General features: G+C 36.1%; 1 protein-coding gene across 10 annotated transcripts in view; it reads right to left on the reverse strand.

Moving 5' to 3' along the window:
- LOC105324492 (teneurin-m) overlaps positions 1 to 12,967 on the reverse strand; it is a 67,064-nt gene extending 54,097 nt beyond the window's left edge. For 4 of the 10 annotated variants that reach the window (XM_066075747.1, XM_066075746.1, XM_066075745.1 and 1 more), the window contains exons 1-2: positions 12,452 to 12,967; positions 1,615 to 1,706 (exon numbers count right to left, since the gene is read on the reverse strand). The gene's annotated coding sequence lies outside the window, so the exon portion shown is untranslated. Of the gene's footprint in view, positions 1 to 1,614; positions 1,707 to 1,814; positions 2,053 to 10,903; positions 10,926 to 12,451 lie in introns of those variants that run through there. The other 6 variants (XM_066075750.1, XM_066075749.1, XM_066075748.1 and 3 more) reach the window with 4 other exon arrangements.
- Between the last annotated feature and the right edge of the window lie 1,264 nt (positions 12,968 to 14,231).

The following is a 14,231-nucleotide window of genomic DNA, read 5'->3' on the forward strand; positions in this document are numbered from 1 at the left end:
TCCTATTACAGAACCAACCATGCACCTCTGTGCTTGCAAGAATGAATGTATAAAGACCTAATAATCCAAGTACCTGGTATTTCATATCAATTATAAAATGATCCATGAGAGAGAGAGAGAGAGAGAGAGAGAGAGAGAGAATGGTCAAAGGACCAGAGGCAGAGGACAATGGAAGTCTTTTTTCAACAGAAGGTAAACTAAACCATTGTCTTTATGAACGATCACTTGAAAATAAACATTTGCATTAAAGAAGTGTCAAAGAGTGGTGTGATGGTTGAACAGGGAATGCCACGACAACTTGAGGTGAGAGGACTATAATGAACTCCATTGACCGAAGAGCTCCTTGTCTTCATGGTGACAACCTCCCAGGGTTTTTAGCAATGGAGAGTCAGTAAATCAGAGTTCAAGACTGACAATGCTTAATTAAAACAATCATCTTCTATGCAAAAACCCATTCAATATCAAGATTTGAAGTAATTTGCATATCTCCCTTGGCGTCAGGACATTCATGGAGAGCAATCTGTTTCATTTTAGCCTCAAATGGGATTTCATTTCAGATAAATTTAAGCTTTAATTTACACACAACAAATATCAGTATATCTATGAACCCGGCCTTAGGAACCCTTTTTATGTTTTACAATGACATCTATAAAGAATTGACCATATGTTACTTTATAGCTAGTACCATTTAAGGTATGCAAGGAAGAGTAGAATGACAAACCAATATACTTAAGTGTGATGATAAAATGTGTACATCTTTAAGATACTCTATTCAATTTAAACCCCTGTATGGACAGGGTGAAGACATTTTTTACCACATAAAGAAGATAAGACTCCAATTTTGAAATTCCTCAGAAAAATTAGAAACTATGACTCAACTTCTGATTGTTTGGCTGTAATTTATGTAACTTCATGTCCTGTAAATTTAAAAGATAACACAAAACACAGCGGTGTCACGGGATAGCTTACAACGACGGGGTTACTCTGTATCAGACCCTTGTCAAACAGAATGTGCTCAACATGGGTAATCCTACCCCAAAGCATGCTAAACAGACACAATGCAGCCTACAGACTTACACACAGGCCCAAAACCTACCCCAAACTTTAATTATTACCTCAGATAAATGCAATCGAGGATCAATTTCCCAACAAACAAACCACAAAGCTAAATTGATCGGAATACAGGAAGATGTAGGCCCAGACAAGGGAACATTTAAGTTAGACTGTATGAAAGAGAGCAATTAAAACATGTCCTTATACAGATGTTTCATGAAATGTACTGTAACTTGGTTGCTTTAATGCTTTTTGAAATTGTTACGAACTGTGTGTTTGTTTTCTTAGAAACAGCTGGATTTTATATTCTCTCATTCCATCAGTTATCACTGATAAAGCAAACTTTTAAATCATATAAATCTAAACTTGAATTGACATCCAGTTTTCGCTATCTTGCATTGAACCTAGATCATTTGGATAACTAACACATACATAAATGTCAGAGCCTGGAGGGAAACAAATTTGCAGTCCCAGAATAATCTTCTGTTTTTACCCAATTACTTTTGATTGGTGAATTTTAAGATAGACTTTATCACTTAAAAATTTTGAAAAATGACTTACCTCACAAACCTCACACAAAAACGGGCAAATCCAGAAGATTTTTTCTCAATTTCTCTATCCCTTGCTCCAGAGGTAAAGTAAATGTTTCCTCACTAAAAAGAGAAGAAAAATGACCTAAAAGCAGGAAATGGCCCGCATGCTCTCTGGGTACAGTTCAAAGGTGGGAGAATTGATCCTGTTTGTAAATAAAGCCTACACACAGCTAATGGCCAGCTCTCTGGGCCTCCAATGGTTTGACTACAGGTACACGACTAAATCCGTCTTAACCCTTCCAAACAGATAAAAATCCTGACACCTGCTATCACTTGTCTAATCTCTTTGGAAAGTCTTCTCTCTTTTCTTTTTTTAAGCTGGAGTCACAAAAATGTGACCAAAGTCATTACTGGATTAAATACCCTGCCCCATGCTGTATCGGATTGTTCAGTCACAAGCATTGAGCGAACACACATAGAACAGCCTCTCTATAAAGTATCTAGTTCTCTTTATACAAAATCCAAAAATACTAAGCAAACTAATTTTTACAACTTCATTAGTTATATATCTGCAGAGTCGATCACTCATCCATTCATCCACTAAATTTTTAAAACTTAATTTAAAGGGTTTAAAAAAAAAACTCCTTCGCTTGTGAAGTTGATTCTTCAAGTCAGCAGCGTGATTGAGAAACGTTTCTCATTCAATTTGTGTCAATTGAAGCTATTAACTCTCTGAAATACCTCTTGTGTATGAGAATTGGCATTTTGTTCAAGAAGAACTGATGCCTGCTATAATTAGTTTAAATTCAAACATAGAATTTTCCAAGACATTGAAAATGAAAGATCGATTTTTTGACTTCACTTTAATTACAAAACATCTGATTGTTTTTCTTTGAAAGGAAGGACATTCTCCTCTTGATCATGAGTGTAAAGCATTTTAAAACCATATTTTCTTGCACAATAGGGGTTGATCATAAACATGCAAGTTAACTAATAGCTTTGCTAATTGTAAAAGATCCTTCAGAAATTACTAAAGAGACCCAGGGAAGCCGTAATACTGTTTTGTCAGGCAACTCCAGCATTGATCGACCAAAGACTCCTTACAGTAACGCTAGGGAGAAAAAATCTACCTCAGATGGAAAGAAATCAAGATCTGGTATATTGAGTAGACATTGACTAGATCTACCTTCAGGACAACAAGCAGGGTCATGATTGCATCATCATTAAGTCGATCTACACCATCAACTCCGGACAGGAAACCCAACAGAATGAGGTTATGTTCTACCAGACAACAACAAAATTAATTTGGCAAAGCATAAAGACTCAGCGCTGTATATAAACAAAGCCTGCTGTTTAGGTGTGTCTTCTTGGGGTGTTATACCCTAGCTTTACAAGAGACCAATGAATGATTTTAATTAGAGTACCAATGTATCAAAGGCCGACCAAACGGGCAGTGCCACTGAAAAAATCTGCATCTGTGGAGCTCTTTATTTGTTGGAGAATGGCTGTTTATTGTTCTCCCACCTCCCCATTATACATATGTTTACTTACAACAATAAACAAAGTGAACAAGGGGGAAATAAGCTCTCTCCAAAGAGTGTCAGTGGCCTACAGGGACTTTACAAAGTCGCTCCAAGACATAAGATTTCATTTACTATAATAACTCTCCCAATTCTCAATTCAATATACATAGCTCTTTTGTAGGTTCAACATTTTCATAAGGTCAAAACCATTCTTCTCTCAATGAATCATTATGAAATGTGTCAAAGTTTACTGATTTCTTAACACTTTTCAACAATCCAAAATAAGATTTCTAAAAATTCATTCACTATAAACTCTCTTTGTTGGACCAACAGGATCTGTAAAAACTGTTCACACAATCAGAACATAACAAAAGCATACTCCTTATCAATGGATGTTCATGCTAATACCAAGTTCCCTCCCCTCTTTTGAATGTACTTTACTTTTCCTTTGCCTATTGTAAGGTGTCATTTTGTCCTGTCTTTTGTCTAAGTTGTTAGCCTTGCAGTGTGTTCCTCTGTAATTACACAGACCTAATTCATAGTTCACTACAGTACGAACTGTATTCAATAATTTGCATTTCTTGAGGGGGGGGGATGTCTTTCCTTGCTGTATGCTACAACTGTTTGTGTGCTGGCTGGCTAGTGCCCGTAATTCCTTATGACAGTAGGCAAAATGAAATCAAGATATTGAAACTTTAGAAAACTCAATCTGCATACATTAAAGCTGAATTTTACTTTGAAAATTTTTAAGTTTACACATTGCTGGTTTAACAGACTTTGGAGAACAAACAGAAACACTTGAACAATAAACAGACATTTACTTTTCTTCTTTTATATAAACCAATATCTATCGCCAAACCATTACTGCAATCTGCCTTCTGTCACTAGAAATAATCAGATTTCTAAATGGTTCCAGCGTTTTGTTAATAAACATGATTCCTTTCTGTTATTTAAGGAACGCTGCAGAGTGCAGACCTTGGTTAGTGATTCAGCCAAATTAAACAACTAATTCTGTAACCAATTCAGAACAAAAGAATGTGTGATTATCCTATAAGAACTTTTTAATTCACTCCATTCACCTTAATAACAAATTCAGTAATATTCCATCATCTGCCTATGATTTATTTTAAAGACCAACATGACTAGATCTTAAAAGAAACCAAAAGATGTGACCTGCAAGTTATTTCCAAGACAGACGATGCAAAAGAATGAGCTTAATATAAAGCCACAGAGTTTGCAATGCAAAACGAAAAAATTAATGAAACGATTGTGAATCATTAAAACTGAATGAAGGGCTCTCTGGTCGGATTCAGCCGAATAAAGAAGCACCTAATCTCCCAATGTATAAAGGTACACCAAACTGTCTGATGTATTGCAGTGGAGCCAAGTCGCCCACGGTAGCTTCTTCATTGTTGCCAGTGGCCTCTCTTGTTCCAGTCAAGCAGAAAACCGCTAGAAGAAGATTCAATGTGCAGTCTCCGAGAGGAGTGATGGATCAGACTGTTTACGATGGATGGCATGTCAACACCACAAAGTTTACAACTCCCAGCATGTGTGTGTGCAAAAACTATAAAAACCCAACCTACAGGGAAGTCAACAGTCTCAAGGACAACTGGATATAAATAAAGACCATGACCTTTCACAGTGTCAAGGACAATCGAGTAAATACAATGACTTGACCTTTCAACTGTAAACCTACTTTCATTTGTGATGACTTAATTCTCTAAATTTACAATTCATAAACTTTATTGCATGCGCAGCAATTATTTTTCACTACAGAGCCTTTAATGAAAATTAATGGACTGATCATTTCATTGAAAACAAAGTTTCCAAAAACAGTCAAGTCTGAGAGTGAAATTTCTCAAAAGCCAATAAAAGTTGATTAACAGTATTTCAAAAAAGTTAACAACTCACTGCAATTTGTGCATACAGGAAAAATGCACCATACTGGAAAGTTAAAAGTCTCCATTGACAACTGGGTCAACAGAATGACTATGACCATCAATATTTTCATCTCTACCATACAATCAGCAGATGTAAGATTGCAAGATAGCCATTATCAGTATCTTTATGCAATACAATACTAATTTGTATTTATCTGAAAGCTGAATTAATACAATCATGATAATTCGCAATTTATAATAAATTACCAGAAGTAATCCTTTGTATCCAACCATGTATTCACAATGGGATTAAAAGGAAAATATAGTATTCAGCTGTAATAGATTACTCCTGCACTTAATGCATTCTCTTTACTGAATTCATACCAGATCATGGGGACTAAAACACTTTTTTGTAACTTTATCCCCTCTCAATCTGTTAGAATTTGATCACTTAACAGCTTCAGCTGCTGCATTTGAAGCAGAAGTTTGTAACATCAAACCATTAAATATTCAGCACATTAGATAGATAAGGCTCTTAGACGGTTTTGCAATAAAAAACACATTTTCATAAAACACTCCACACTCCATCTCTATTCATTAGGCTTGCCTGCATAAACACAACGTAACTGATTATTTTCAATATCTCCAATGCTATTTTACAACTCTAAAACACTTTGCTCTCCAGTTATATATATATCATCCTTTACCTGATGGATAAATCAGTTTTTTCTCATGCAAAATCGCAATGCTCAGTCAGTATTCCCAGTATTATGATATCCTCCGAGGTTAGTGAAGTGCTCTCATTTGTCAAGATTAGAATCGGATATCCCACAAAGCATATATGGGATAATACTTAGCTCATATACACAAATATCCACAGATGTCTCCTTGCTGATATTGAATTTGTATCTACTCTTTACGAACACACAGATGCAATGAGAATGAACAAAGTTCTCTAATTGCGGCAACTGACAGAGTGCAACATGTGACTGAACAATCGCCTCACTGTAGAGATACCCCACAAATCGAGCTCAAATCCGCTGATCAACGCCAAATAAACAACTAATTAGAGAACAACAAAGAGGGCATGCCTGCCTCCATTGACAGACATGATGTGTAATTTGTTGGCCATTGTGTGGGGACACCATGAGGGGTCTAATCCTTCTGATTTCTCCCTTTATGGACTGGGGACGTGAGATATCACTAGATCTCGGTCTGTGTCTGGTCTGTACAGGACACAACCTTATAATGCACCCAACAATTGACCACATTCTCAAACATCAACAGATGTTCTCTTGTATTGCAGAATACAACAGTCAATTTTACCATGTTCTCCGTTTCATTATTTTGCTCTGAACCAGCTGTTTGAAATTTCACCAATGGATGTACCGTTATTCTTTTTTTTAAATTAGGTAAAAATTTTTACTGTTTACTTTAGCATGAAGAATAAAAAACAAACATTCTATGTACAGGTTCATGCAGGATTCAAAACAGTTTCAGCAAAGTTCTTAAATTTATCTTGGAATTTAAATTCTTAAGACACAAGATATCTTGGAGTCTGAAATTTTTAATTAAATGTTGAAATTTGATCATGCTATTAGCAAGAACTGTGATAGATAGTTTGTTAAACAGTTAACCTCAATATTTCCCCATTATGAAACCTTGCATCATACAAGAGAACACTAATTTCTGGCACTTTTGATATCTAAATCTTCTGCAAATATCAAAAGACAATCACTTTTCTCACTTAAATCCTGTTTACTTTAGCGCTTATATCACAGCATTTTTCGAGCCAAGTCTTAAATTAATGAAAGTTGTTATTTTACGAAGTGAGTTTAATCAAAACTAACAATCTTAATTTCCTGCATTGAAACAGTTACAATTCTTTTGTCAACTGTGACATCTGTTAGCGCAAATTTGCATTCCAATTTTTAGATAAAGAAGTCATACATCATGTCGGAGTTTTCTCCAAATTTCCGGAGCCAGTTTATGAAAGTAATCAACAGTTATGCCACACAAGAATGGAAGGAGATGCAGAGATTCGCTCTGGAGCTGATTGAAGGGCAGTCAGGCATCCCAAAGATAAGAGTCATATACCCAGTCTTTAACAATGATTGGCCGGGGTAGTGAGATCATTATACCCAATTCAATATGCAAGATATTTTGATTAAATGCATTTAATGGGGGGCCCACTGTGTACTGTATTTCAATATTCATAATTGTTTGGTGGATAGTCTTCCTCTCTGACTCAATAAATCAACACAAGAAGATCGTTTGATGTGCTAGACGACAGACAGATGATGCTGAAAAAACAAAGGGGATTGTCACCACTTGTGGTGGGTTTAGCCACCTGTGACCTTTAGAAGTGGACAAAGGCCCCAGAGGACCTCGCTATTCCGTTATACTGGAGGTTGTCACAGCATCAGTCCTGGTCATCACAGCATCCACAAAGAGGTCACCATACACCCTCAACGCCTTTATCTTCATATTCAGAAAGCTTTTATCTTCTTTGGTGTCCACAGCATGTGATCTGATTAATCAAAGCTCAAAACACAGCCCAAAATGTTAAGATGACACAACAAAATGATTAGCTTCAAACTTTTAAATAACATCTTTCAGATCTCAATTTTCATGCAGTAAACATGGAAAACTAACTTTGTGTTTTTACACAACATAAAATTCAAAATTACCATGTTTATACTTTTTGTACCAAAAGAGACAGATCTCCCTCTGTCCTTTAAAGAGTCGACTAAGCTTTATGTAGCTTACATAATGACCGCTAGTAGACAGTCTGCTTATGTGATAAACTAATCAGCTAGAAGACACAAGATTGGTGGAGATAAGTCAAACCCTTTGAAGTCCCTGTGATAAAACTAAAAGCCAAATCCCCCTCCCAAGCATGGTCGGTGATTATCTTCTGGGAGCACTTCTACCCATAAAGCCCACCATGTTTAGACTCGGAGAGGGACCTCGCATTGTCTGCTGTAACTATTAGTGTGATGAAATCACACTCCTGCAATAATAAGCTCATCAAGCAAAGCTGCTACAATAGGTTTTTAATATCATTTTTCTTTCACCTGTGGACTAGAATTCCCTTGGGAAACAATTATTACAGATTTGATGACTTTCCATACTAGCCACAGATTATTTCTCTCACGAACATGAATTAAGAATTTCCCAGATATGGCAGTTTTTTGGGGCACAACTTTTTAAATCAATACAATAATTTCTAAAAAATGCACACTGCAATGAAAAAATACATCAAGGATGTGCATGCATCCACAGCCCATTTATTTCATAAAATTTTATAATTCAACTGAATCTGAGCTGATGCAAGTTATGTCATTTGATATCATATTGGAACTAAGAGACTACAGCCACAGCATTAGAACTAATAAATAAATGCTAACAGAAATCATAACTCCTTTTAATAGCTATCAGGGCCGATTCTCAGCCATGAATTTTCATTGGTACTTGATGACAAGCAATTACTTTGTGCAAATGAATTTCATGAGGAAAATCATTTTCCCTAAATCAATTTCTGCAGACTGCATCAGTCCCTAAGTCCAAGTTGGCTTTTCCATACCCTCCTTTTGGCCCGAGTCAACGGTCCTTCAATCGTATGAATCATACACAGCATTCATAAAAGTAAATATTGCCAATTTCAATCAACAACAGTTGCTGATCTTCGAAGAAGACAAACATAGAGAAAGGGCTTCATCTTAGAAGCTTCCACCGACAGAGATCGAAAATTCTGACCCGAGCACCAGGAAATTACAGCGGTTTGACACGCGGTTTCTGGTGATCAGATAGCTAGGTGTGACTCTCCCGATCAGTATGTTGTGGGTGAAACGTATAGGTAACATTTGACTGACTGGAGTCAGTGACCCTGACGAAAACAAATACAATCTGTTCATCCAAACATTTACATACAAGCTGATATGGCTTGTGACAAGAGACAGATGAGAATGCAAAACTCACGGCACTCAATATTATATCATCATTAATTCAGGATGCATACGATTCATGCATATATGCATGCTGAATCCTTTTAGACTGCTGATACTTTTAGTTATCAAAGCTTTCAACGGGGGTATATGGAGATGTATCATGGCTGTACCACAATACAATCTTGCGCTTACAGGGGCAAGTGAAGCATCAATGAAAAAAAAACATCAATGAAAACTAAATTTACAACATTACTTTCTGTTTAATGTAAATTCCTTTGGTTTCACTCTAATGCTTATTTTTCCTTGCCTTGATAAATACTTTAAATTTTTTGACTGAATTGCTATATTTAAGGCACACTCATAAAGACATCTTGAGTCGCATGCAGGGACTGAAATGTTTCACAACTCGGTACCCAACAAAATTGCATTATTCAAGTTATCATGCAGATACGCAATCATTTTTTTTACACCTGAATATTTTTTACAAGATTGAATGTTAATATGACAAAAACCCAGAGATGTAACATTGCATCCTGTACATAACAAGTAAAGAACCTGCACACTTATTCTTTCCAGGGGCTTGTGGATGAGAGACCATGGGCTGAGCTTTATAATGCAGGACCAAATCAGGAAATACCCATCAGGGTCACAAGACACCTGTCAAATAGCTACGAACATTGATCCACCCCTATTGTAATTCACGCCAATAAAATACAGGGCCTCCCTCTAATGATACACCCTTTTATTCAGCAGACCAAATTACAGACTCTTTTAAACCTCTAGTGCTATATCATTAGGCCTAACAAAAAAAATAGTTTGTTTCCGCTTTCATGCTGAAAAAAAGTAGGATCGGAAATTTTTTTTATTTTTTCAAATATTTTTTTTTTCCTTTAATATTGCAGTATCCATACATGCCAGTTAGATACTGACACTGCTGAATGGTATAAAATGAGAAATACTTTTAATATCATTCCTGATTATTAAGCTGGTCTTAAGAAAACACAAAAATTATATTATATAACAGATACTTCCTCTGCCAATGATAAGAGCATTATTAAAATCTACAACAATTGAAACATACAGCAATTTTGAAACAAAAAAACGTTTGAGTTACACTGATTTGAGAAGAATAACTGCTTAAAGCATTTTTGTGACCAAAATTTTGAGTAATTTTTTTTCCAAATCGGATAAAAACAAAAATAAACGATTTTCCATCAAAAATCCTTAAAAAACGTTTTGAGTCGGGGGGTAAAAGCTAGGGTTGGTCGGGCAAGCGGAAACAAACAATTTATTTTCTTAGGCCTTATACTCAGCAACCTAATTCAAGTTGGACACAATTTAAACATGTCAGAATTACTTATTGGAATCAAAATAAAGCATAATAGAAAAAATTACACCTATTGCATCTTCTTCTAAATAAAATAGTGAATTTCAATAATTGATATTGTGCACATGTAACGGTATATGATAATCAAATACAGAGGGTTCCACTTAATCTGATCGCGGTTAAAGTGATTATTCGGTTAATGTGATATAAAATCAAAACACCGATCCATTTGCTATATAAGCCTTTGTAATGTGCACATGTAACGGTATATGATAATCAAATACATTGTAAATATCAAAAATTCACTATCACATCTACCATAAGCTTGTGTTCAGTTAGTAACAATCAATTTTTTTATAGCAAATTAATTCACGGTAGATGCAAATAACATATACATCCTTCATAGTGAATAGGTCTGACTGTCAACACTACATCAATTAAAACTTGTCAAATGAAATGCATGGACAAAGAATACAGACTCGTACATAACCTTTACTTCACAATGTCCATTACAGGTTGCTTTAGTACGGAATGTATACAAATTATCAATGAATCATATGGGACCAAACTCTAATTCACATAAAAAAATAATTGCTGGAAGCCAATGTTGAGTTCAAATACTGCTTTCACCTACCTTGCAAAGAAATCTAGCAGTCTAAATTCCACAAACTCAAACTCTTTATGAATCAACAGACCTCCGAGGACTTGAGTTTCTCTAGGACCCGCCCCCAATAAACATGTGCTGTTTGATTAATCCAACAAAACACACAACAGCGCCATGAAACAGGCGGTATCTTGGTTCCTGGAGACTAGAATTATTCAATACTAATTAAATCTAATTTTTGTCATGCTCAATAGGTCCCCCCTTTTTTGATATGATTTATTAAAATTCAATATTTTTTTTCCTTCCATCTCTGTTGATCGTGCTCAATCTGTCCTAGCATGATTACTAGTAATTACTGCAGCCACGCAATCTTTAAAAATCCTGAACAAAATTCATAGTTTTAATGCGCTGCTATTACAAAATGGTATTATATAATATAGATTGTAAGGTCTGCAATAACAATCTATAGCCTGGAATTTCCAAACACAAACTTTTCATTGAGATCTTATTTTCTTTCAGATGCCAAGGATATCTTTACAAAGTTTACAATATATATACACCAATGATATCTTGATATAGAATAATAATTGCTGCAATTTACAGTTGAAATTACTCTCAAGTTTGGTTTTGTCGGATGATCCTCAGGAAAAGTTGGTTGAAATTAATAAAACACTGTATATAGTTATCCTGACCCGAGATTAAATCAATAAAAAAAACATGGCAGAAAAATTATGGTATAGTTCAACATCTACAGGGTTGATCACATTCTCTCTCTCTCTTTCTCTTTTTCTCTCTCCCTCTTTCTCTTTTTCTATCTCCCTCTACCCAAAACTACTGGTACTTTTTTAAAACCAGAACAATTGCAGTTTGCTTCTATAAAAACTTATTCTAATAAATTTTGATAACTTTGTGAAATCTGCCCTTCAAAGCATACAGAAAACAGACCAAATCAGCCATGTAGGTTGCATTTGATCCCCCCAATTCAATTAAGTGACTAATATGCAGATGCAAAAAGATCACAGAATTTGAATTTTTAACTCTCCGTGACACACAAGTCTGGAATGTGATCCCTCCATTGCTTGGGTCACAAAGAGGGAGACTTACATTTCACAAATCAGACAAACTCTCCTCTCCGCTCTGCTTCATGTTTCATAATATCAAGAGAAATCTGCACAATGTGTGCCACACCATCAAGCATGGAATCGTAGCATTTACTTGTAATTATTGTTATTATGTAACTTGGATGGATTTTGCTCTTTTTTGAGAAAGCAAACATATAATTATGGTTTAAACTGGCTATTATGTCCACAATTATTCGCAATAACTTGCAATCCAAAATATCTCTCATGCAATTGCTAATTAATGCCTCTAGTACAGCTAAATGCAATTAGTTACATAGATAGCATCTCTCTATAAATTGGGTTCCCTTTGAATATCATCTGCAATTTTCTATATGCATTTGTTATATCTACACATCTACAAAAACAGACTTACGGGTAATTTGTTCCGACAAGATGAAGTCTTTAGCTGAATACACAATCCTCCAGTGAAATGTTTCACCTGAACTGACTCACTCACCTGTGACGAGATGTCAATCAATGCTCCAGGTGTAGGTAATAGTTGTGTTCTCATCAATCACCTGTTGTCCCACTAGAGGTGTACCCCGTGTATCAGATATCAATCAATTCCCAATACACAACTCCCTCACACCTATGCAGTTATGTTATAGGGTTCTACAGCGCCGTTATACATTGTTATACATAGCACTAGCCTTTGATGGTCATAAAAATGACTAAACTCGAGCAAAATCGAAAAGGGACACTAATATCGAACAGTTAATTTATCCATGAAGCAAGTCCCTCGCGGAGTCGGCGCCGTTTCCGCGGTCCCTGGGTACTCGTGTGTCACAAATGCTCGGTAGGTCCTCTCTATAATTAACCAATTTCGCCATCGTTCAGTTCCAAGATTTTTCCAAAACTCCCTTGGCACGTACAGAGAAAAGTGTTGGATTACCCCGTTATTACATGTACTATATAATTGGAGATATATGATAGGAATAGCTATCGTCCCAAACCGCCCTACCCCCGAGAGTAAGTGTCACGTGGGCTCTAAGGTGCGTTCCAGTTCCCTCTAACAAGCGATGTCATTCTTTCCAGAAATTCTGTTTCACTAATATAAGACATTGATTTTTTTTGCATGTAATCAAATCGGCAGTTCATCTAAAATTAATCCCTCGACGGACGTTCTCTCTAGTTCCTACCTTCTGAATCTCTAGCCCCTGGCGGCTGCCATTGATCAACACAGCTTTCACTTCTTATTTAATTTAGCGACGACAGGTCTTGAGTTTTGTGGTACTATGCGTACATTTTGTTTTAATCAACCAAATTTTATATATGCAATCTTATTTATTCTGGTAAGCTTGTATTTCTCTAGAAGGGGGATCATGGATCCGGGTTTTTTCTGGGTCCCTAAACATTTTACAGAACGCGTACACATCTTAAACGTGTAAAAGATAAACATTATTACTGGGGGGGGGGGGGGGGGCTATCCCAAACAACATTCCATCCTGAGGGGTCTCCTACTGGGTTGGGGGTGGTCACCAATTGCTTTATTTGTCTTTAATTGCTTTGCAAAAAACATTTAACTACATAGCATGTGTAACACACATGTAACCCACTTCTCTTAAACATTGGACGATAAATATATTTTTAAAAATATTAATAGAAACGATGTTCTATTTTGACAAAACTTCTGCTGACGTCACTCTGAATTTGCTGACCTAACCATTGCGGAAGTTGTCCAAAATACAACCAATGGTTTCTAACCTGGGTGTTGCTGGATTACATATTATGTCATAATCCACTCTAGCCTTCTATTAACAATATTCCGGAAAAATGGCCAAACAAAATGCCATGGACAGCCAGTTTGTCAATGGATTCCGGTCAGCTCGGATGGGACCAGATTGATGGAACTAGAATCACGCACTGAAGTCTAACTTGGTCGTCGCTCGCCATTTAATTGGTAATGTTAGTCCTTAAAAACCCAAATTTCCGGTGGAAGATGGCAACATTTGGAGCATGCTAGAAGTGAAATGCACGGGTAATAGCACTAACAAAGCAATCGTTGATTACATAGGAGAATCAGACAAGATATGGGTTGTTAAACGTTACCCACAACCCTTCAAACAAAGACAATGTGATGAGCAATTCTTTAGAAATTAGCATGTTTGACAGTCAGATTCAAGCAGTAAATGTCCATTATGTCCATATTTATAAAACACATTTCCTCCCCATAAGAGCCATGGCATGACGTTTTTCTCTCCCTCGGAAGGGAGGTTCTGTGAAAGCCAACATTAAAA

The sequence above is a fragment of the Magallana gigas genome, chromosome 2 (genome assembly GCF_963853765.1).
Source record: "Magallana gigas chromosome 2, xbMagGiga1.1, whole genome shotgun sequence".
Classification (NCBI taxonomy): Eukaryota; Metazoa; Mollusca; class Bivalvia; order Ostreida; family Ostreidae; genus Magallana; species Magallana gigas.